At 41.8% G+C, this 26,181-nt stretch overlaps 1 protein-coding gene and 1 long non-coding RNA gene across 3 annotated transcripts in view; one reads left to right on the forward strand and one right to left on the reverse strand.

Annotated features, from left to right (window-relative positions):
* The window catches only part of cenpf (centromere protein F), a 57,441-nt gene extending 45,444 nt beyond the window's left edge, over positions 1–11,997 (reverse strand). Inside the window, exon 1 of one of the 2 annotated variants that reach the window (XM_088334826.1) lies at positions 11,589–11,997. The gene's annotated coding sequence lies outside the window, so the exon portion shown is untranslated. Of the gene's footprint in view, positions 1–5,231; positions 5,266–11,588 lie in introns of those variants that run through there. The other variant, XM_088334825.1, reaches the window with a different exon arrangement.
* LOC148368106 (uncharacterized) lies at positions 1,693–24,927 on the forward strand. The gene is made up of 3 exons (XR_015850369.1): positions 1,693–1,783; positions 18,491–18,589; positions 24,434–24,927. It is a non-coding gene; the product is annotated as an uncharacterized LOC148368106 (long non-coding RNA).
* Positions 24,928–26,181: the final 1,254 nt, after the last annotated feature.

A 26,181-nucleotide genomic window follows, 5' to 3' on the forward strand; every position in this document is an offset into this window, starting at 1 on the left:
TTGGAGGAAACCAGGCACCGCTCATCACCAGGCCAATACCATCCCTACAGTGAAGCATGGTGGTGGCAGCATCATGCTGTGGGGATGTTTTTCAGCAGCAGGAACTGGCAGACTAGTCAGGATAGAAGGAAAAATGAATGCAGCAATATAAGGAGATATCCTGGATGAAAACCTGCTCCAGAGCGCTCTTGACCTCAGGCTGGGGCGAAGGTTCATTTTTCAGCAGGACAACGACCTAAAGCACACAGCCAAGATCTCAAAAGATTGGCTTCAGAACCACTCCGTGAATGTCCTGGAGTGGCCCAGCCAGAGTCCAGACTTGAATCCGATCGAACGTCTCTGGAGAGATCTGAAAATGGCTGTGCACAAACGTCTCCCATCCAACCTGATTGAGCTTGAGACTTATTGCAAAGAAGAATGGGCAAAACTGCCTGAAGATAGGTGTGCTAAACTTGTGGGATCATATTCAAAAATACTTGAGGCTGTATTTGCTGCCAAAGGTGGATCAACAAAGTATTAAGCAAAGGCTGTGAATACTTATGTAAATGTGATTTCTTAGTTTTCTATTTTTAATAAATTCAAAAAAAGTAAAAAAACAACTTTTTCACATTGTCATAATGGAGTATTTTGTGTAGAATTTTGAGATAAGAGATTAAATTAATACAATTTGGAATGAGGCTGTAACATAACAAAATGTGGAAAAAGTGAAGCGCTGTGAATACTTTCCGGATGCACTGTATTTGTATTTATTTTGGACACTTATTCTGATATGTTTGCACGGGCGAATGAAAAAGAAGGGGCGGAACAAACGTTGGGTGACGGGAAGTGGGGTAAAGGTGACACCTGTTTGTGGACGCGGCGGACAATAGTGGATATATTTTTCCCACCCTTACCTTTGGAAATATACACTTTATTCCTTGGATTACTTTCAACGGGACCCGGACTCTGCAGGTCTGCATCAAACCTTAAGTACCGGTATCATTTTCCGTTCATTTTGCCGGCTGTGATTTTTGGACTGTGTACTTTAATGAAGGACATTCAGTTTCAATCGCGGGACTTAAAGTCGGGTATGGGTCAATTTTGTGTTACATTTTTCAATGTGGGAGCATGCGGCTTATATACAGGTGCGGCTTGTGTAAGTACAAAATCGGTTTTCCTCTTAAAATGTGGTGGGTGAGGCTTATTATCAGGTGTGCTTTATAGTCCGGGATTTACGGTACTTCATTTTTCAGTATTGTACTTTATCATTCAGCCTACATACTATAATCATTTGGATACAGCATTTGTAATTTATTTATCTTACAAAATCATAACTTAAGTTAGAAAAAAACCTAGTGACTCGCTTCTTTTAGGACATACCGTAAATTCTGGACTATAAGCCGCTACTTTTTTCCCAAATTTTCAACCCTGCGGCTTATTCAGAGATGCGGCCAATTTATGTAATTTTTTTAACGGCCGCCAGCAGCGTTCGAGTATGAGAGGTAAGATCTAGACCGCTGGAATATATGTGCCGAGGATGATCACAATTTATGAGCGTAAAGATACCCTCATCGTGCAAATTGCACAAAATAAGGTTCATGACGCAGATTCCATGTTGAAAGCAAACGGGCATATTGCTGGGGAGTATTGAAGTAAGGGAGCGTGGAACGACGTCATCATGATAAAGTTTCTTTCCGACGTTGAGAAAGACTACTTAGACGTCATTACCAAGGAGGAAGAAGCGGATGGTCTGCCGCGATTCTAACGATAACGCCATTTATTTCCTTAACAGACTAATTTGAAGGTATGCGAGCGTCTTGTTAGTAGCACGGCACGGTTTAGGATGAAAGTTATATTACTATTCTTAAAGCTTTGAAAACTCTCTCGATGTACCGTCTTTCTTTGTAAATAGGTGTAATATGTATTTGCAACTGTACAGGGAGTGCAGAATTATTAGGCAAATGAGTATTTTGACCACATCATCCTCTTTATGCATGTTGTCTTACTCCAAGCTGTATAGGCTCGAAAGCCTACTACCAATTAAGCATATCAGGTGATGTGCATCTCTGTAATGAGAAGGGGTGTGGTCTAATGACATCAACACCTTATATCAGGTGTGCATAATTATTAGGCAACTTCCTTTCCTTTGGCAAAATGGGTCAGAAGAGGGACTTGACAGGCTCTGAAAAGTCAAAAATAGGGAGATATCTTGCAGAGGGATGCAGCACTCTTAAAATTGCCAAGCTTCTGAAGCGTGATCATCGAACAATCAAGCGTTACATTCAAAATAGTCAACAGGGTCGCAAGAAGCGTGTAGAAAAACCAAGGCGCAAAATAACTGCCCGTGAACTGAGAAAAGTCAAGCGTACAACTGCCAAGATGCCACTTGCCACCAGTTTTGCCATATTTCAGAGCTGCAACATCACTGGAGTGCCCAAAAGCACAAGGTGTGCAATACTCAGAGACATGGCCAAGGTAAGAAAGGCTGAAAAACGACCACCACTGAACAAGACACACAAGCTGAAACGTCAAGACTGGGCCAAGAAAAATCTCAAGACGGATTTTTCTAAGGTTTTATGGACTGATGAAATGAGAGTGAGTCTTGATGGGCCAGATGGATGGGCCCGTGGCTGGATCGGTAAAGGGCAGAGAGCTCCAGTCCGCCTCAGACGCCAGCAAGGTGGAGGTGGGGTACTGGTATGGGCTGGTATCATCAAAGATGAGCTTGTGGGGCCTTTTCGGGTTGAGGATGGACTCAAGCTCAACTCCCAGTCCTACTGCCAGTTTCTGGAAGACACCTTCTTCAAGCAGTGGTACAGGAAGAAGTCCGCATCCTTCAAGAAAAACATGATTTTCATGCAGGACAACGCTCCATCACACGCATCCAAGTACTCCACAGCGTGGCTGGCAAGAAAGGGTCTAAAAGAAGAAAAACTAATGACATGGCCTCCTTGTTCACCTGATCTGAACCCCATAGAGAACCTGTGGTCCCTCATCAAATGTGAGATTTACAAGGAGGGAAAACAGTACACCTCTCTGAACAGTGTCTGGGAGGCTGTGGTTGCTGCTGCACGCAATGTTGATCGTGAACAGATCAAAGCACTGACAGAATCCATGGATGGCAGGCTTTTGAGTGTCCTTGCAAAGAAAGGTGGCTATATTGGTCACTGATTTGTTTTTGTTTTGTTTTTGAATGTCAGAAATGTATATTTGTGAATGTTGAGCTGTTATATTGGTTTCCCTGATGAAAATAAATCATTGAAATGGGTATACATTTGTTTTTTGTTAAGTTGCCTAATAATTATGCACAGTAATAGTCACCTGCACACACAGATATCCTCCTAAAATAGCTAAAACTAAAAAAGCCCCACTCCAACTTCCAAAATATTCAGCTTTGATATTAATGAGACTTTTGGGTTCATTAAGAACATGGTTGTTGTTCAATAATAAAATTAATCCTCAAAAATACAACTTGCCTAATAATTCTGCACTCCCTGTATATTTTTGTAATGTATTTATTTGAGACACTTATTCTGCACGAGCAAATAAAAAAAGAGGGGCGGAGCAAACGATGGGAAAGTGGAGTTTTTGTGGACACGGCGGACAATAATGGATATATATTTTTCCCACCCTTACCTTTGGAAATATACACTTTTTTTCCTTGGATTACTATCAACGGGCACCCAGAATCTACAGGTCTGCAACAAATTTTAAGTACATATATCATTTTACGTTCATTTTGGCGGCTGTGATTTTTGGACTGTGTGCTTCAATGAAGAACATTTAGTTTCAATCGCAGGACTTGAAGTTTGGCTTGGGTTAATTTCGTGTTTATTTGATGTGGGCGCATGCGGCTTATATACAGGTGCGGCTTGTGTGTGGACAAAATCGGTTTTCCCCTTAAGATGTCATGGGTGCGGCTTATAATCAGGTGCGCTCTATAGTCTGGAATTTACAGTACTCAAAAATTGATGGCAGGCCGAATTAAATCATCCAACAGACCCGATCCTGCGCCGCAAGGCTGTACCTGCATACGACACAGAACACAAGAGGTAAACCAACGACTAAGCCGAAGATGCTGTAAAGCAGGGGTCGGGAACCTTTTTGACTCAAAGAGCCATAAAAGCAAAATATATAAATTTTATTTTGGGAAAGAGACATATATTATGAGACAAATTTACTATAATGCTAAACACGCGCCCCAGACAAAAACATTTATTTTTGATGATTTGATAAAAATTATGAAAAGAGAATAATGCCAGAGCCCGTGTCCCAAAATCAACAAACATACCAATTTAAACTTGTGTCTTTCTTGCAATTACTCAAGATCGGTTAAACTCACTTTGACCCTTTTTTTCATACATATTGGTTTCAAAACCAGATGTAAGCAGTTATTTTGTAAAAACGTCACAACATTCTGCAAAAAGGGAGCCTGATGTGCTTATCTATGGTGCAGACGGCGTAGGGCGAGAGATGGGAGGGAGTGCTTGCACTTTTTGCATAGCTCCACCCATCCCTCCCACTCACCCAATCAAAAAACTTTAAATTCTCTTCCGGTGTTTTGGCGTATTTACAGTGTGTTCTGTGGATTCATCATAAGGTATCTGAACACTGAAGACAGATAATATAGTGAGGTTTTATATAACGGATTCTTTAGCGATGTACAGCCAGAACGAGTTTTTTTTTTTTTTTTTTTTTTTTTCCGTGTGACACCTTGACTGTAAATTGTAGTGAAAAACGTGCCCTGTATATTCTGCCAAGCACTATTCCGAAATCAGCATTGGTGTGGCTTTGTGTGTACCTGAACAGGATTAGCATCTTACGTTTTGGACGAGATGGAGAAAATTAGCATGCAATCAAATTTGTCTCCGAGCCACAGGTACTCATAGAAAGAGCCATATATGGCTCGCGAGCCATAGGTTCCCGACCCCTGCTGTAAAGCATTGTTGAGAACATCTGACATCTGCGCATACTTCAACACAAAGCCGTAATTAGTGACGGGAAAAAAGTCGACAATACTTCTAAATTAAAATTGTCGCCCAAGTTAAAAAAAAAAGAAAAACAAGGACTTCGAAAGTGTAGCTGATTAGCTGTGACCGTTTGCTTTAGAATTGCTGTTTCGTTAAAGGTACGATTAATTTACTAGTGGACTTGACGCTAAACATTTTTAAATGAAAAACTTTAATTCATTAGACACCGTTTTAAAATTTGATAAAACGATAAGTTTGATATGTTTGATTAGCAAAACTTACCTTGGCGCAATCTTTTCCTCTTCGTTTATTGACGAGTGTAGTTGAAAATTCGAATTTTGATAGTTTTCCTAGAAATCGACGCTCATTGGCTAGAACTAATGACGTCATTCAAACGGCTTTTGTGATTGGGTTACATCGGTCGTCATTTTTCACCAGATACATTTGGGAATTTTATTTTCAATGTAATCGAGGTAGTCAAATACATTTCGTAAATATTTTTTTAATTTACGTATATATATATATATATATATATATATATATATATATATATATATATATATATATATATATATATATATATATTAGTACCAAAGCGCCCCACAAAGTAAAAAGGAGATCAAAGTAAAATCAGTACATTGATTGCACATATTGTATACCAAATAAAGTACACAATTATTCCTGGCAAGACCGTAATGATATGTGCCCGATCACAAAATTACATTACTCATAACGCCATAATGACACTAAGCATTTGCAGTGTGCCCCCTAATTTATAGAGTTGCATGTTACGGTTAACCCTGCGGGTGACAGAAAAGTCCACGCTTAGGTCAATCAAAGTCCGGCTGTTGACGCCAACAGATCTCGTCTCACCGTGTCAGAAGTGAACGTGATCTTCCCCGGAAAGAATGTTTGCCGCGAAAGGGCCATATGAGCGCAGACCAGGGAAACTAATTTCTAGCGTAGTTGACTACCCGAGGCAGTAGAGGATAGAGGACGCCAGACAAGATTAAAGGGACAGGGTGTAATAATGTGTGTCTCCTTTTGGTACACAAAACTTGTATTTGGTTAAAAAAAAAGATTGGAATACCAAGCAAAAATTAAATTATAATACCAATGTTAATTTTCATTAAAAAAAATCATAGGTCGAGAAATTTGTATTACTATAAATTTGTAAAATCCTTGTCTAGAAGTTGCCGCCATGTTTGTCTCGGGTCTTGCTGCCACGGGCACCCATAGCAACTAAAACCCGCTATGTGTTTTGAATGTTGAAAAAAATGCACTAAGCTTCTGATTTGTCACGCGAAAGCAATATCAAGAGCAAACAGGCGAGGGTGGCAGGTGGAATTCCTTTTTGGGCAGTGTAAAGTAACAACTAGCTAGAATAGTTTAGCGTCATGTACAAAGATTGTTAAGAAAAAAACTAGACTCAGAATAAAATATTATAATATTTTCTTCTAAGGAGCAAACAAACAAACTACTTCTACCAGTGTCATGGCTAATCTCGCTGCATACAATGATTCACAACATTCGTATCATTGACAATAAAGACAATTTGAATTTTACCATCCGAGTAAAAATAAGACAAGAGTGACTGAGTGCTGTCTATCAGGAAGCACGAAGCTAATAACATGGCTAGCAGTAGCAGCTGAAAAAAAATGCAAAAAACATGGCTTGAATAAAACAAAGTGGCAAAATATTTTCTTCAAAACACAAACACACAATACTCTTACTAGTGCGGCGACTCAATGCTTTGAGCGAGGACCCAAATTACTTCTTCGTGGTAGTATCTCCAAGTTTCAGACGAATCAGGAGCTTCACGCATTTGTTTTTTTCCGCGTTCAAAACACAATGCCAGATTTTGTCGTGTTGGATATCCTTAGCAGCGAGACCACAAGCAAACATAGATATGGATTCCACGATCTAAAATAAATGGACAATTTTCTTGACCTATGTGTAACCGCGGTGTACTTGTCCCACCAAAGATCCACATTCACGCTGGACTGGATGATGAGGTTTTTATTACAGTTACTGCACATGAAATGAGTCACAACATTAGCTTTCCTGCTGGCTTTGATCTCTTTGATCTCGTTAGCAGCTCTCTCTGTAGACTGCCCAAAAGCATATCAAAGAGCTTTCTTTTCAACTTACATAAAATATATTTTAGAATATCACCATACATTTTCACATACATTTCAAGAAATACTTTTAACAAGAGATCGTATAGTGGATTTTTTACGTTTACAATGAATTCAACATATTTTTTTTTAGTCTGAATTTTAACCAGCATCATCCTTTTTAATATATATGAGAAAATAGAAATAAGAACAATAATGAGTATAACAACGGATACAATTTACCTGCAGATGAAATGAGTCACAACATTAGCTTTTCTGCTGGCTTTGATCTCTACAAGGGGAATTAACATTTTAATAAAACAGAAACAAAACGAAAATAAATCCAAACAGCTTGACAACATCAATCACATTACTGTGCATGGTGAGAGATTTGTCAGCTGTGGTTATAATGTTTAAAATTAACTTCTTTTGTGGAGCACCAAAATATGTGTCTTACCGTTAGCAGCTCTCTCTGTAGACTGCCAACAAACCCCGCCTCCCGGTCACATGTCAGAAGCCAAAACCAAACCCCACCCCATACCAGCAGGTGGCACTGTTGGACTCACCATTGCAGGACACTTACCAAAAACTATACACATATTTCAGCAGGAATTTCAATAAAACAAAAGTTATTTTTACACCCGGTACATATGATGCTTTATGAAAATTAATATTGTTAAGAGATTTAATGTATTTTTGCTTAGTATTCTATTTTATTTACTCAATGCAAGTTTTTGTACCACGAGAAGGCACTAAATATGACATACTGTCCCTTTAAACTAAGATACAATTATATTGGGCTCGAGTTTGAGAAACCAATACCAAACTCATTTACCTTACCTACGTGCTGTCATGGATAAACTGAGTCCACTGAGAAAGAGAAAGGAAGGAAGATAGAAAAAGAGGGGGAAAGGAATGGAGAGTGAATCTTGCTGATAACTAGAATCGTTTTCAAGCAAGCAGCAAGTGAAGCAGGAGGGAATTAAAACTGTCAAAATTCTATGACATGCCATTGGAAAATATGTTTTTCTAACAGTTTTTGGGGGCAGCACGGCAGCGCAGTGGTTAGCGCATGTGCGGCACAGCTCATGTCTTGGGAACCTCCTGCGTGGGTTCAGATCCAGCTCCAGGCTTCCTGTGCGGAGTTTGTATGTTCTCCCTGTGCTTGCGTAGGTTTCCTCCGGGCACTCCGGTTTCCTCCCACATTCCAAAAACATGCGTTTCAGGTGAATTGACCGGTCCAAATTGTCCCTAGGTGTGAATGAGCGAGTGAGTTGTCTGTCCCCGTGTGCCCTGCGATTGGCTGGCAACCAGTTCAGGGTGTCCCCTGCCCACTGCTTGATGATTGCTGGGATGGGCTCCAGCACCCCCGCGACCCTACTGAGGATAAGCGGTGTAGCTGATGAGAACAGTTTTTGGCTGGATGAAGCAAACTTGACTCTGACACGCCTGATGACAAGCAAAATGTGACTTTCGAAAGACGTTTTTCACGTATAACCAGCAGCTAGGAGTACCGTTCGACCAGTATTTAGCAGAATTGCACGAACTGAGTAAAATATGTGAATTTGGCACACTGAAACCCAATTGCATGTGATGAAGAATAGAATAGAATAGAATAGAATATACCTTTATTGTCATTTTTACAAAATGGGTTAACATATTGTGACAACGAAATTGGGCATGACACTCCAGTTTTACACATTCACAGTGAGGTATGAGCCAAGAAGATAGAGGAACAGAGAAGATAAGGTTATAAAACAAGGGGGATAAGGCTATAGTTATAATTTACATGGTATTTACACAAGAAATGTCGGCATGTGGGATGTTACATACAGTGTTATCGTGATACAGTTGGTATCGTAAGGGTTTTGCAATATTGCATTTGGTGCAAAGTCATCATAGTGAAAAAAAAATAGTCAGCATATGCATTGGTGCAAACATAGACAATAGTGCAGAAAAAAGAAATGGTCAGACATTGTGCAAGGTGAGCAGTAAACGTAGTGCAGTCGACATGTGCAAGAACATAGACATGAGTACCATTATATTCGTATGAGGTAGTGTTGGCATGAGTTTTCAGTTTTTTTGTGCGGTGTCTGTTTTGAGCAGTGAACAAACATAGTGCAGTCAGCATGTACGTGAGTACCATTTTACATTCGTGTGAGGTAGTTTTTTGCAAGAGTTTTCAGTTTTTTGTGCAGTGTCTGTTTAGGGTGGTAATGGCTGTGGGGAAGAAACTGTCTCTGAGTCTGTTTGTTTTTGCTTTGTGTGACCTGTAGCGCTTGCCGGAAGGCAGCAGGTCGAAGAGGTGGTGGCCGGGGTGAGAAAAGAAAGAACAAAGAAGGAATATCCCAAACAAAAAGTTTCACAAGAAAAAACTACAGAGTTTAAATGCAGTAAATGTGGAGGAATCCACAAGCCAAAATGTTGTCTTACATATGGAAGAGAATGAAAAAGAGTTTATTGTCAATGTGTTGCACGCTTTCCAAATAGAAAAAGAGGTATGGCTTCAAAGCCTCTCCCCCTCCAAGCCCACTGCTGATGTTTTTCCTGAATCCGATCATTTCCTCCTCAATTTTAACACCGTACTCTATCTCTCTACTGTCAAAACCTCCCGTCTCATTTCTTTTCGTAATACTAAAAATATCAACATTGACACCCTCTGCTCCATTATTGACCGTTCACCGCCCCCAGACGCTCTTTCGAACCCGGATGACCTCACCGCTCACTACAATGCCTGCCTCACAAATATTCTAAATTTTCTTGCCCCCCTGAAGACCAGGACTGCCTCATTCTCCACATCTGCCCCCTGGTTTACACGCACTCTTAGGTCAATGAAATAAAAAAAACGCCAACTTGAGCGACTCTATAAGAAAACCGGCCTCACCATCCATAAGGACATGTACATTACCCATATTGCTAAATACAAGGACCAAATTGCACAAACCAAATCCAGTTACTACTCCGGCCTCATCCTTTCCAATGAAGGAAATTCAAGAACTCTCTTCTCTGTCATGAACAAAATCCCCCAGCCACCAAATTCTCTCCCCATCCACCTGTACTCCACAACAACCTGCAACTCCACAATGGAGTACTTCAATCACAAAATCCTTAAGATTCATCACCAACTCCATCAAAACCTGTCTGCTCCCTCCCCATCTGAATTTCCTTCTCCTTGTCACTTCTTCTCCAGTTTTGCTCCACCCACGACTGCTGAATTATCCAACCTCATACTCAAATCCAAGCCCACCACTTGCCAGCTTGATCCCCTCCCTTCATCCCTCGTTAAATCCTGCCTCCCTTCCCTGCTTCCTCTCATATCTGCCATTATCCACTCCTCACTCTCTTCTGGCATTGTCCCATCACTTTTCAAAACTGCTGCTGTTACCCCTACACTGAAAAAACATGCTGCTGACCCCAACAACTTTGACAACCTCCGCCCCATCTCCAACCTTCCATTTATTTCGAAAATCCTTGAAAAAACTGTTGCTGCTCAACTCCACTCAAACCTGTCCCTCCACTCTCTCTATGAACCCTTTCAGTCTGGTTTCCGCCCCCGCCACAGCACAGACACTGCCCTAATCCGTATTGTAAATGATTTCCTCATAGCATCTGACTCCGGTTTAGTCTCCATCCTCATCCTCCTAGACTTGAGTGCCGCCTTCAACACAATCTCTTACCCTATCCTCCTCAATAGACTCTCCTCCATTGGTCTCACTCACACTCCCCTCAGTTGGTTCCACTCCTACCTCACTGGCCGCACTCAGTTTGTCCAGCTGAAATCCTTCACCTCAAAGCCCTCCCTAGTCACCACAGGTGTACCCCAGGGATCTGTCTTAGGTCCTCTTCTCTTCATCGTCTACCTCTTGCCTCTTGATCATATCCTCCGCAAATGTAATATCCACTTTCACTGCTTTGCTGATGACACCCAACTCTACCTCTCCTGCAAACCAAACTCCATACTCCCACCTCCGTCCCTCACCTCTTGCCTTTCCGAACTCAAAACATGGTTCACAACAAACCTTCTTAAATTAAATGCCAATAAAACAGAAATCCTCCTTCTTGGCACCAAATCCACTTTATCCAAAGTAAACAATTTCTCTCTCAACATCGACAGCTCCTTAGTGTCCCCCTCCACCCAGGTCAAGAGTCTGGGTGTCATTCTGGGTAGCATGCTTACCTTCCACTCACATATCAACACCATCACCCGCATTGCTTATTTCCACCAACGCAATATTACCAAACTCCGCCCTTCCCTCACCCCCGCACCACTGCTATTCTCGTCCACAGTCTTGTCACATCCCGCCTTGACTACTGCAATCTCTCCTCTTCGGCCTTCCTCAAAAGTCCCTCCATAAAATTCAGCTGGTTCAAAACGACTCTGCTCGCATTCACAAAAACATCTTCCCAGCAGCACATCACCCCCGTTCTCCAACAGCTACACTGGCTTCCTGTTCAACATCGCATGAGCAACAAACTGATCCTATATACATATATGGCCATTCACAATCTGGCCCCTCCTTACCTGTCCGACCTTCTCCAGGTGCACGTCCCCACTCGCTCCCTCAGATCCTCGTCCTCCCTCCGACTGTCAGTGCCCCCTGCCCACCTGAGCACCATGGGAGCCAGAGCCTTCAGTCGCGCTGCTCCAAAGCTTTGGAACAATCCAAAACTGCACACCTCTCTCCACTTTTAAGTCCCGTCTAAAAACACCTGTTCAGGACTCCCTACAACACATAGCTTCTCCATTTCCTATGTTTTTTATGATTTTATGTCTTGTTTTTATTTAATATTTCGCTTACAATTTTTTACACTGTATTTTCTCATTGTCTGTACAGTGTCCTTGAGTGGCTTGAAAGGCGCTATTAAATATAATGCATTATTATTATTATTATTGTAATAGATTGTAAAACAGACACGGACCATACGACTCATAGACTGTTTACTCCACTCTTCATCGGTCGGTCAAAATACCAGTTCAAGGCTGCACATTAATATACAGTGACACTGCAGGAAGGGGAGTGTATTACACAATACCACATATTCCCCTTTTGTTAGAATAGGACACAAACAGTAGCGCAAGAATTCTATTCCATTATTGGCAACTAGAAATAACAAATAGAGTAGCATTAATCTGAAATAAGCAATAACTCTTTGGTAAGTATGAGCGTATAGAAAACATACATTTCAATATTCATTACCAGATTAGAGGTAAACATTTATCAAAGGTAAGCAATATTGTAAGGAATTACCAGACATGGGACCAAGTCACACATGTGCAAGTCTCAAGTAAGTCTCAAGTCTTCACCTTCAAGTCCCAAGTAAGTCCCAAGTATTTTTTTCTTGGGCAAGTCAAGTCACAAGTCAAGTCCCGAGTCTTAGATTGCCAAGTCCAAGTCAAGTCACAAGTCATAAAAACAGCGACTCGAGTCGACTCGAGTCCAAGTCACTAAGTCTCAAGTCCCCATGTCTGGGAATTACACTGTCAATATTGGTAAGCAAAAAGTGTGTAAACCTTGTAAACGTAAGCAGACTGTATGAGGATCACAATCATAAACAAACATGACAATTTTTAAAAGAATGAACATTCTTCATGTCCTCTCTCTTTTTTTTTTTTCTAAGTCACGTAATCTTGAAGCCATGCAGGAGCATGTCGTATTCTCGGTGCACTCGGAGAGGGATGTGGTGAGGGCACAGTTCCAGGTTCAGGTGGTTGTTTGGCAGTAGACAAGCATCAGCAGGCTGTGGCGCTGGAGCAGCAGCACAGGTGGAAGAAGGGGCAAGGTGGAAAGCATTCCACACCTTTCCATCAGACAGCAAATAAGTGGCCGGACCCTTTTGGGCTACCACTGTCAGCAGCTTGGTGAACTTTGAGTGTCCTTTGGCAAAGATTCCAGGTTTGCAGATGCGAACCGCAGAGCCAATCTGGAAGCTGTGTGATTTTGCACCACGACGTTTGTCAGTGTATTGTTTTGACTTCTGTTGTTTAGTTTTGTATGTTTTGGAGCATGTTGCCTTTGTCAGCAGTGGGGCGCATGGAATGAAGACCTGTGATGTGAAGCTTGGTATTTAGTGGTCTGGTGGGGGCGGCAGTAGCTCAGGAGGTAGAGCGCTCGTCTTTGGATCAACGGATCCCAGTTCGAATCCCGGCTCGTCCGTGCTACATGACGAAGTGTCCTTGGGTAAGACACTGAACCCCTAATACCCCCAATAAGCAGGTTAGCGCCTTACATGGCTGCAAGGCCGCTATTGGGAAATGTGGAGCACATTGTAAAGCGCTTTGGGAAGTCATTGACTTGAAAAGCGCTATATAAATGCAGATCATTTCATTTCATTTCATGTCTACCATGCAACAGTTCAGCAGGGGACACTGAAGTCACGGCATGTGGTGTGGCTCTGTAAGTGTGTAAAAACTCAGTGAAGAAGGTTTTCAGTGGTTTACCTTCGATGTTGGCTGTTTGTAGACAGTCCTTGAAGACTCTGTTGAAACGCTCAATTTCACCGTTGGCCTGTAGGTAGTACACAGAGCTCCGACGATGTGTGATGTTCCTGTCACTAAGGAATGCTTCAAACTCGGTCGACACGAACTGAGGGCCATTGTCAGTAACAATTTCCTGTGGATTACCTTCTCTGCTAAACACAGTGGAAAGAAAAGTCATAACAGAGGCAGAAGTAACATTTGAGCAGAAGGCAATCTCAGGCCATCGACTGTAATAGTCAATGAGGATGATGGCGAAGCGGCAATCAACAGGCGCAGAGTGAATAGGACCAACAATGTCCACAGCAACCTTTTCCCAGGCAGCAGTTGGGGTAGGCACAGGCTGTAACGGGGCAGTACGTGTGGTTGCGGTTTTGTCATGCTGCAAGCAGGTGGTGCATGATTTGATGGCGGGCTCAACCAGAGAATCCATTCCAGGCCACCAGTACAAGTCTCTCAGTCTATGTTTTGTACGAACAATCCCTTGGTGTGTAGCGTGAGCAAGTTGGATCATTTTTTTCTGTAGCTGTTGTGGTATCACAACACGATGAGTGCCACGCACAATGACACTGTTCTGCACGGCAAGCTCATTTTGCACACGGAAGTATGGCACGATGAGGGGGTCAAGGCCTTTTGCAGTACGAGGCCATCCCTTCTGCATGTAGTGTCGCACCTTCTGTAGCACCGGACATTCCTCACACGCACTGGAGAGCTCATCAGCAGTGACTGCAGCAAAATCAGGAGACACAGCAGCCACCATTTCCAACTCCATCTCTTCGTGGTCGTCTGTGATGGGGAGAGGCAAACTTGACAAGCAATCTGCAGTAACATTCTCATGTCCCGGTTTGTATTTGATTGTGTAGTTAAAACACAGCAGGTGAGCAGACCAGCGAGCTATTCTCATTTCCTGCACGTCCAAGGCCTTTGGTTGTGAGTAGAGTGGTCAAAGGGCTATGATCAGTCCGTAAAGTGAAGTGATGGCCCCAGAGATAAGTACGCCACTTTTCAGTCGCCCAGACGCATGCCAAAGCCTCTTTTTCAACTGTTGAGTAATTTCGCTCGCATGCAGTCAGTGTCCTGGAAGCAAATGCAATGGTCTGTTCTGTGTCACCTTTCATTTGTGTCAACACAGCACCGATGCCATAGTCTGACGCATCTGTTGTCACGACTGTTGGCAGGGAAGGGTCGAACAGGGCGAGTGCAGAGCTAGTAGTGATGATCTCCTTCACTTTGGAAAAGTTCGCTTGCGCCTCCTCAGACCAGTGGAACGTAGCAGACTGTCTGAGTAGAGCACAGAGAGCATGGCGTAGTTGGGGATGAACTTTGAGTACCACGCAGTCAGGCCTAGGAAAGATCGCAGAGATTGAGCGTCGAGTGGAGGGGGAGCTTCAACCACAGCCGGTACATGTCCAGGGTCTGGATGTAGACCAGAGGCAGAGATGAGATGCCCAAGGAAGGACAACTCTGTTTTTCTGATGTGGCATTTTTCAGCATTGAGCTTCAGCCCACTCTCCTGTAAACGATGGAGAACGGCGTTCAATCTGGTGTCATGTATTTCAGGCGTCTCCACACTGACAATGATGTCGTCCAAATAGCACTGCACAACCTTTTGATCAGCCAGGATCTGAGACATTATGCGTTGGAAGGCACTAGGTACTGAGGCCAGGCCGTAAGGCACTCGTGTGAAACGAAACAGTCCATCTTGCGTTCTAAACGCTGTAAGATCTTGGATGTAGCTGCACTTGGTGGTATGCATTTTGTAGGTCAATCGTGGAAAACATTGTAGCGCCACGGAGCTCAGTGAATACCTCCTCAATGTGTGGCAGCGGGTGACTGTCGATCACCACAGCCTTGTTTGGTTCACATAAGTCCACACACACACGAAGGACACTTGTTTTCTTGCTCACGACCACCAGAGGCGACACTCAGGCAGACGCGTTCACTCTCTCGATGATGCCATCAGTTTCCAGTTTCGTCAGCTCCTCTGACACCTTGTTACGCACGGCATATGGGAGTCGGCGTAGCTTTTGCTGGACTGGAGGCACGTCTGCATGCACTTTAACTTTGTATATAAAACCTGTAGCAATGCCTAAAGCATTTGTAGTGTTGACGGTGTGACTCATCTCCGATGCAGCAGGTGTTGCAATCTGCCCATCTTGTATGTGAAGGCAAAGTGCAGTAAACAGGTCCATTCCTAGTAGTGGTGTACCGTCAGGAACTATGTAGAAGTCAGTATGTGCACTCTGGTTGCAGTATGTAGCAGTAAGTTGAAGACAGCCCAACACTGGAATTGGCTTCTTCATGTAGGTCACCAGGCGTACAGTAGGCTTTGAGAGAGGCACGTGCATGAATGAATGTCTGTAAATGCTCTCTGGCAGAATTGAGACTGCTGAACCAGTGTCCACAAGCAGGTCAGTAGTAAGTGACTGTTCATCATTCACATGGAGATCAACTGTACACGTAAGGCGCTTTGAGACTGCAGCTGTAGGGGCTACATGACACACAGTAAGGTCTGGGACATTAACTTCTCTCACTGATCGTGTAGGGACTGCGCTGCGGCACACTTTACCAAAATGTCCCATTTTTCCACATTGGTTGCATTTTGCATTTTTAGCAGGGCATTTGGGGTCATTTGCTAGATGAGAGTTGGAACCACAATGGTAGCAGGTTTTGTGTTGAGAAGAGCGCTGTGTATGTGTGTTGCTCCGATGCCTTTTATTCGCACCGTCAGCTCTCGGTTGCACGAGCTTCACAGGGGCGAACAGCAAGCGTTCTCCGATCCTCGAAGAGGACATCTTCTCAATGAATTGATCCTTAATCATACCATCAGCAAACGTGCCAAAGTCACAGTTAGTAACTAAGTCCCACAATGCGGCAATGAACTGAACAGTGGTCTCGCCAGGTCTCTGAGCACGCTGACGGAACTTGCTCCGCTCAGCCACGACATTCACCTTCGGTACAAAGAAAATTTTAAGCGCATCACAGGCGGATTTGTAAGAAGTGCCAGTGTCGGGAAGGGAGAGAAAAATTCTCTGCCCTTCTGTGCCTAAACAGTGCAGCAGTAGTGCGCGTTTCCGTTTGTCCGGCATGTCGTTTGCAGTCAATGCTAGCAGGTAATTTTCAAACATCTGAATCCACGTGGTGTACAAACACGTAGGCTCACCCGGGGTTTCAAGCAAAGCAGGGGGTTGTGAGATTCCGATACAAGTCATCCTCGTCGCCAATATGTTGTGTATGTAGTAGGATTGTAATAGATTGTAAGACAGACACGGACCATACGACTCATAGACTGTTTATTCCACTCTTCATCGGTCAATCAAAACACCAGTTCAAGGCTGCACATTAGTATACAGCGACACCGCAGGAAGGGGAGTGTATTACACAATACCACAACAACGATAAAATTCAAGTTGGAAACAGGAGCACTACAGGAAGCTGAAAATAAAGAGCAAATTTCTCCCTACAAAAACAAAAGTGAGCGAATACACTGGAGAAAGAGTTCCGGTCAAAGGTGGATTTATTACGACCTTCAAGCATACAGTAAATATCACCAGATAAGAGCACAGATACTGATCGTGGGTATGCGTGTAAAACCAATCCTGGTACTTGGGGGTGCAAAAAGCTTCATCTGATCAAAAGACTGTAGAGACACAATCAGCTCCTGCAGACTTGCTCATGGAAGAGTATAAGAAATGTTCTGATGGACTCTAAAAGGTAGCTGCACCTACCCCTCGTTCTTTATTGCTGCTGGATAAGACACCTGAGGGTTGGTGCCATCATAAGTGCAAGGCCCGTGGGTCAAGATCTTTAGATCACGTTGGGCCCCCAAATACTTCTTGCCGCTGGCCATGATGTGAGCCATCAACCCCCGGCCTCATCTTTCAAGGTATCTTGAGTACTGAATGGACAATATGTTGTCTGTTTCTTGGGTATAGTTGTGAAGCTTTGTACGCATTGGTCAGGTAAATTTCTCAAAACTAGCACAACAATATAGAATCCTGTATTTTTCTAAGAAATTACGACATTGCCACATCTATTCAACCTCAACTTCCTTTACCTACTCTGTTCCCTTTTCTCTTTAAAAATGTATTTTGTTATTTGATTTGAGCTCCTGTATTGGCCAACTTACACTGGCTCCCAGTCCACTTAGATGTGACTTTAAGGTTCTCTTACTAACATACAAATGTTTGCATGGACTTGCACCCTCTTATCTCTCATTTTTGATACTTTCCTTTTGGACTGATCAATCAGTTATTATCAATGAACTGCACAATTGATAATTTAAAGCTAAAATACAATATTTTTGAGTATCGTTTCCTTTATGATAAATGATATAAGGGACAAAATAGGCTATTTTGGGAACTAATTTGTGTGGGAAACTGTGAAACCAACCGCTGGCCGAATCATTAACCACCGAATTAGATTATTCATTCATTCATTCACCGCTTATCCTCAATAGGGTTGTGGGGGTGCTGGAGCCCATCCCAGCCATCTTCGCGCAGTGGGCAGGGGACACCCTGAACTGGTTGCCAGCCAGTCGCAGGGCACACAGAGATAGACAACTCACTCACTCATTCACACCGAGGGACAATTTGGACCGGCCAATTAACCTGACATGGATGTTTTTGGAATGTGGGAGGAAACCGGAGTGCCCGGAGGAAACCCTCGCAAGCACGGGGAGAACATGCAAACTCCACACAGGAATGTTCGATCATGACCTCAGAACTGTGCCGCACACACGCTAACCACTGAGCCGCCCTGCTGCCCCAAATTAGATTATTAATCTATTAATATATTCAATTTAAAGCAAATTTCTTTACATTGGTAATGGTTGAGAAAAAAAACAGGTGCTCTAAGACTTTGTCTAGACCTGTTGGACTTAAACAAAGCAATCAAGCGAGAACATGACAAGTTACCGACCAGAGAAGAAATAATGGCATAATTTTCAGGACCTGAATGATTCAGCAATGAAGATGCTTTGTCTGGCTTCTGGCAGCTAAATAAAGATGAAGAAAGTTGCACATTGTGTACCTTCAACACACCAGAAGGTAGGTACAGGTTTCCTACAGTTGTATGGAAAAATTTGGGCACCCCTGATCATTTTCAAGATTTTCTTTTATAAATCATTGGTTGTTCGGATCAGCAATTTCAGTTAAATATATCATATAGTAGACAAACACAGTGATATCTGAGAGGTGAAAAGAAGTTCATAGGATTTACAGAAAGTGTGCAATAATTACTTAAACAAAAGCAGGCAGGTGGATAGATTTGGGCACCCTTGTTGTTTTATTGATTTGAATACCTTTAGCACTAATTATTAGAATACAAAATTTGTTTGATAAGCTCATTGACCCTTGACCTACATACACGGGTGAAGCCAATCATTAGAAAGGATATTTAAGGCGGCCAGTTGCAAGTTAATAATAATAATAATAATAATAATAATTTCCTTTGTATTGTCATTCTTTGTAACAATGTACACAGAACGAAATGTCGATACACCTGACCCGTTGTAGCGAGCCGATGCAGCCGCAGCCAACAGAGGGCGCCGCCATTTTACCAATGTTATAAGTCTTAGGTATGACTCGGCCGAGCTCGCTACAACGGGTCAGGTTGTTCTCCTCTTTGTATTTTCTCTGAAGAGTGGCAACATGGGAGCCTCAGAACAACTGTCAAATTACCTGAAAACAGATATTGTTCAACATCATGGTTTAGTGGAAGGATACAAAAAGCTAGCTCAGAGATTTCAGCTGTCAGTTTCCACTGTGAGGAACATATTGAGGAAATGGAAGTACACAGGTACAGTTCTAGTTAAGGCCCGGAGTGGCAGGCCAAGAAAAATCAGATATAAGCAGAGGCAAAGGATGGTGAGAACAGTCAAACTCAACCCACAGACCAGCTCCAAAGACCTACAACATGATCTTGCTGCAGATGGTGTCACTGCGCATCGTTCAACTATTCACTTTGCACAAGGAGATGCTGTATGGGAGAGTAATGCGACAGAAGCATTTTCTGCGCACATGCCACAAACAGAGTCGCTTGAAGTATGCTTAAGCACATTTGGACAAGCCAGCTTCATTTTGGAATAAGGTGGTGTGGACTGATTAAACTAAAATTGAGTTATTTGGACATAACAAGGGGCGGTATGCATGGCGGTAGAAGAACATACCACTCCAAGACAAACACTTGCTACCCACAGTAAAGTTTGGTGGTGGTTCCATAATGCTGTGGGGATGTGTGGCCAGTGCAGGTACTGGCAATCTTGTTAAAGTGGAAGGTCGCATGGATTCCAGTCAGTATCAGCAGATTCTTGCGAACAATGTTCTAGAATCAGTTGCAAAGTTGAAGTTGCGCTGGGGCTGGATACTTCAACAGGACAACAGCCTCAAACACTGTTCAAATCCTACTAAGGCATTGAGGAACAAGAACAATGTTCTGGAATGGTCATCCCAGTCCACAGACCTGAATATTATTGAAAATCTGTGGTGTGATTTAAAGCGGGCTGTCCATGGTCGGACAACCTGACTGAAGTGGAGATGTTTTGTCAAGAAGAATGGTCAAAAATCAATTCAACCAGAATCCAGACCCTCATTGGAAGCTATAGGAAGCGTTAAGAGGCTGTTATTTCTGCAAAATGATAATCTACTACGTATTAATGTAATTTTTCTGTTGGGGTGCCCAGATGTATGCACCTGCCTACTTTTGTTTAAGCAATTATTGCACATTTTCTATAAATCCTAAACTCCCTTTCACTTCTCAGATATCACTGTGTTTGTCTGCCATTTGATATATTTAACTGAAATTGCTGATCCGAACAACCAATGATTTATAAAGAAAATTCTTGAAAATGATCAGGGCCCAAACTTTTGCATACGACTGTGGTTTGCTATATGGTATCTTGTCAGCACCAGAGGTTTATCACAAATCTATTCACATGATCTTTAAACATATACCTGGAGTTGAAATAATCTTGGATGACGTAATTGGATGGGGTCAACTCGAGAACAACATGTCGAGAGACTGACACAAGTGCTTTAAAAGACATAAAACTGAATCTGAAACTTAACAAAGAAAAGTTTGAGTTTCCAGTAAAATAACTTGCCTTCATGGAAGATGTTGTGAGCAAAGAAGGAGTAAAACCAGACCCGAGAAATACTTCATCAATCAACAACATGAAAAGAACAACCAACAAAAATAAGTAAAAGACATTACCTTGGGATGGTCACCTATCTTGCCAAGTTTATACCTCAACTGTAAAAAAGATAGCTGTACTTAGAAGTCTTCTTGGAGAAAAGAATGGCTGGTTGTGGTCTAACAAGCAAGAACGATGTTTTCAAAACTTGAAAGAAACTGACAAAAGAGCCCGTGTTAAAGTTCTACAATCCATAAAAGAGTACCAGCATCTCAGCACATGCATCACAATACGGTCTGGGATAGAGCTAAGATTCATGGCCCGAGCCCGAACCCGAACCCGAGGCAATTTCGGGCCGGGTCGGGCCTGAAATGTCAGTCATACGGTCGGGTCGGGTCGGGTTCGGTCCTGCTTTTTTTTTTTTTTTTTTTTTTTTTTTTTAATTAATTAATAATTATAAATATATGTTCATTAAAAATATATACTTAAACTATGTATGGATACTAGACCAAGGAATACTTGTTATAAAATAAATAATTTGGATAAAACGGAGAAGGAGCTGTAATTGCTTTTAACGGAGCCAGAGCATGCTCTGTGCACGTGACGTGACGTGAATGCTGTCCTCTTAATAATCTTCCCCTCCGCAAATTCGCGTAATTTTGGCCTGGTATCCCCGATATGGAGTCGGACCAACAAGAAGTTAAGGATAAACTCAAGAGAGGAGAACTGACGAGGAAAACGCACTCTGGTAAGAGTTTTAATAAGCGTTTTATATAGAATACGATCGCTTTTGTCGGAAGTGTACATTGACGTTGGTGACATTTTCATCCGCGTTAAAAAACGCAATTTGCAGAATAAAATCACGCTTTATTGTTTAAATAAACGCGTTATATAGACTAGGATCTCCCAATTATTATAATTAGCTCGCTTTATTGTTTTAATAAGCGTTTTATATAGAATACGATCAGGGGGGGGGGGGGATTTGCATAGGAGTCGGAAAAGGGCACAACACGTCAACACCCCCTCAATGATAGTGCCGCGCTAAAATCTTAAGGACGTACTACTACTGCTGCTGTGGATTATGGCCCAATGATCAAGTCGTCAAAATGACGGACGCCCTTAAATGTTTTCGCTACCTCAAAAAAAAAACCCCGTCAATGACAGATTGTCGCTTAATGTAACATCTGCAGTGCAGACACAGAAATATAAAAGATGTAAATGTTTTTACAGTTTTATTTAACTTAGGCCTAGATGTTGTAACAAAAGGCAGAGTTTAATTTGTTATCATAAATCACCCCTCCTTATAAATAAAATATGTAATTTCGGGCCCCCTCGGGCCGGGCCAGCAAATCCAGTTAATTAGTCGGGCTCGGTCCGGGTCGGGTTTAATACCCCTCGGGCCTGCGTTGGGCTCGGGTGCTTTTTTTGGGCCCGATCTTACCTCTAGTCTGGGAGCAGTATTGTTGCAGCAACATTGTGACAAATGGTCACCAATTGCTCATCCATCGAGAGCATAGACGACTGCAGAAACCACTTACGCACAGATTAAAAAAAAACTACGAGAAAGTTTTTATGCATGTGAACGATTGTATCAATTTGTTTATGGTCAGAGATTTGACGTAGAAACTGATCACAAACCGTTGGTGACGCATTTCAATTATATATGTGTTCGTCATGAAAAAAAAAGACTGTCCAGCAAGAACACCGTAAATCAGACTACAAAAAATGTGCAGCTATATGGCCACATTCAGCGCAACACCAATATCGTAGCAGATTAGGTAAGTTTTAGCATCCGAGGGAATTCTCCACTCAAATTTTAAGTTGGTAAACTGGCCAACCACCACTCATCTTTTCTGTAGCTTAAAAATTACAAAGAACAGTGCGAATAACACGGGTCAGGGAAGATGGAGAGCAAAAAGGTGCAAGTTTGAGCCAAAAAAGCCAGTAAAAGAAAAAGAAACATGTTAAAAGAAAGACCATTATCATTCGTAAACTCATCTTGCAATTTTAGTGTGTTTTTGTGTTGTGCTACGTGTGTACTGGGTAGCTCCTTTCACTCAAATAAGCTCGTAGTGATGGGAATTCTGTCTCTTTCTTGAGAAATGGCTCTTGCAACTCCCAAAAGCCTCTTCAGATTGTTTTTTTTTTGCTTTCATACACATATTAGAAATTATTATGTAAAATAATCCACAAAATTACTTTTGGGGGACAATTAAAGCTAGAAAAAGAAAAAGACAACAATGAAAAAAGAAACAGAAGAAAAAAAATAAAAAAGAGAAAAAGAAGAAACTATAAAAAACGAAACAATTAGTTAAAAGCTATATAAAACAAAAAGAGAAAAGGAAAGAGAGAAAAGCGAGAGAAAGCAGGAGAAAAATCAGAATAAGAAAAATGGTAAAATAAAAGAAGAAAAAAGCTTGGAAAAAATAAACAAAGGAAGAAAAACAGAAATGAAAATACAGGTCCTCTCACAATATAACCTCACAGATGCCTACCATGTCATTGGGCTGGCATATAAGTTACTGTTGAGCCTTTTATGTACTCAAGTTGCATGTGAGCAGAGTGTCTCTGCTTTAAAATGCATGAAAACCAGGCCAAGAAGCTCAATGTCTAAGGAACCTTTGGAGGCCTTAATGCCGATGTACACTGAAAAGTAAATTCTCATGTCTATTGACAATGACATTGTCTTCAACAAAGTTGCAGAGACCAGTGCTTTGCTTCAGAGGATTTTGATGTTTTAGGTAGCCTGAAATGTGGTGTCTTGAAGGTACATTACATGGGTTTGGTGTAAAGACTAATAATACGTTGAGAATGCATTTGATTTCGAATGACTAATACTGTAAATATGTTTTCATCCATATCAAAATATTTGTATAATTTTTCTTTGAATTAAAATGGCAGTGTTTTCTGTAAACTTAACAAGATATACCTGAATTTCTGCCCAATAAAAAAGCATCTTAAGAGCTTGCTGCTGTTCCATTTATTTAAATTCTAAGTGGGCCGGAGTTCTGCCAAAATGTCTTACCTTGTGGAGACGTCCTACCAATGCCTATTCCGCATGCGCACAAGTCTGATTGCGCTTTTCTACAGAAAATACAATTTTTGTTTTTATTTAGTCTGGTTTCACTCTTTCACTGCTTCAAAATACTATTTTCTGATATAACTTTGAAGTCTGGCGTGTTTTTCCTGGGGTAGCTTTTATGCATGGTGTTTGTTGACCACATTAATCACACACTGTATGTATGTGAGGTAAATTGAAATATATATGCATACATTCACTCGAGAAACTGCCCCTCCCTCTCAGATGTAAGGTCCAAGAGCAATCACTTAACCACACCTTTGGAGGGTTTTAGGCCTCTCCAATAAGACTTGTGGCAAGAGGGTCCATGGGGGTCTTTTGTGTTTTTTCTTTGCTCTACCTCTTTCTATGCTCCTCTTCCCCTCTCCCCATCCGTATCTCCTCCCCTTTGTCTGTAAGTTTTTCTGCGTCTGTAGAGAAAGTCTAATCTTAAGCTTGATTAATATGCTTTTAAAATAAATCTTCATTCCAACTCAACAAAGAAGAGTCTTCATTACTCCGCCAATTCCAATTTCTGCCAGCGCTTGGGAAAATACACGAAATCCATACTGAAGGATTTTATACATTTGACTATAAGGAATTTTGTACGATCAAATACAAATTACATTTATCGAGTGCAATGAAGATTTTCACTGAGTGAGCTTCAGGTCACGCCGTTCTGAATGCAAATGTTTTGTTTAGTTCTGTTGATAACAGGACTCTGACGCAGGAGGCCAGATGCACAAGGACAGACATCGAGGCGAGGGGGCCACGTGGGTTTTTTTTCCTGATGCGCCCATGGAAGGAGCCGGGGCGCCGGCTTGCGTATAAAGGCGTGGGCCGGGAGAACTTCAGAAGATCGAGAAAGGCAGAAGATCGCGAGGGACAATCGAGAGAGAAGGCTTGACGAAGACTCGAGCGACACTAATTCGGATAATTCGATGGAGTTCACTTAGTTAAATACTTTGAGAAAATAAATCTGCCCCCGTGTGAAAATGTCGGCTATTCTTGTCCATCTTTTTCCCAAAAAGAAACGAGAGCGCATTGTTAGGTGGTGTTTGGTTAATGGAGTCAGATAACTAATTCGAACAATTTGGTAAATGGTACATTTTTTGATATTTATTTCCTAACAATACCAAACCTTGTTATATGTCGTGAGTAAAAGTTGTGGTTGCAGTAACTCTGAGTTTCAGTGTTGCTAGTTTTATCTGATAAGAAGGACGTGTTTCGTCAGAACACCGGCTTAGTGTATAAAATTCTCGGGCTGAAAAGGTGTGCTGTTCTGTACCAAGAAGAGAAAAAAAGGATGATAACATGCATGTATATGTGTCATAAAGTGTGGTTCTTCCTCTACATGTGGTTAACTTTCCTTTTTTTTTTTTTTTTAAATGGATAGTGTGATGTTATGAGCTTAATCGCATAAGAACATCATTACCCACGATTCCGCATTGTTACTGGGCATGCGCAGTGGGTCCGATAATTTATTTTCTTTACTTGATCAAACATTCTCTTATGCATTAAAATACAAACATCTTATCACACTGTTTTTTAAACAAGACATTTAAACTGTAAAACAAACCAAAATACCAATAAAGAGTTTGTTTTTTTTTTTTTCAAAAACAAAACCGTAAAATAAAACATGCCAGGGAGAAAACAGAAAGTTCCTTAAAAATGCCAAAATATTGCTAATTTTATTTGTTTTAATGGCCTTTTGGTTGGGGGAAACCTTTATAGATCTCATCTCATCTCATTAGCCGTACCGCTTATCCTCCCCCAACCAGTGTTAAGCGGTACCTTTATAGATATCATCTAATATTTGCAATGGCACAGTTTCTGAGCTCTCTGATCATCTTTCAGGGGTAGTTGTGTCATTGACGTTATATAAAGGCTCTATTGACTCACTAATGAATGATTTTAATGTTACTCTGGCTAGTGTCCTGGATTCTGTGGTCCCCTCACGGCTTAAACCACGACCCAAAATACGCAAGCCTTGAATTACTGAGAAAACTAGAATGCTTAAACAAGACTGCAGAAAATCTTAACAAATATGGCGCGCTACCAGGCTTGAGGTTTTCCGTCAAACCTGGTGTGAATCTTTTTCGACACTGTATCATCGCTAACAAGGCAACAGAATATACCAGATAGTTCCATCCATTCAGCCCATGACTTCATAGTCTTCTTTAATAAGAAGATTTAACGCATACGTGGAGAGATTTCTAAAGACCATGTATCAAAGGTCTGAAAACTATAGATGCGCGACATGGTGGCTGTCAAGGGATTTTTTCCTGATTTAGTGATCTGTCACTTGATAATCTGAAACAGGTGGTGAACACGGCCAAACTGACTACTGTACTTGCCTGTTTGACCCGCCTCCATGTTCACTGATTAAAGGTCTTTTTGGGGTCTTTGGACCTTCAGTTCTAAATATTATGAACATATCACTCTCCCGA

This window comes from Urocampus carinirostris, chromosome 4 (assembly GCF_059441175.1).
Source record: "Urocampus carinirostris isolate Australia breed hairy pipefish chromosome 4, RoL_Ucar_1.0, whole genome shotgun sequence".
Classification (NCBI taxonomy): Eukaryota; Metazoa; Chordata; class Actinopteri; order Syngnathiformes; family Syngnathidae; genus Urocampus; species Urocampus carinirostris.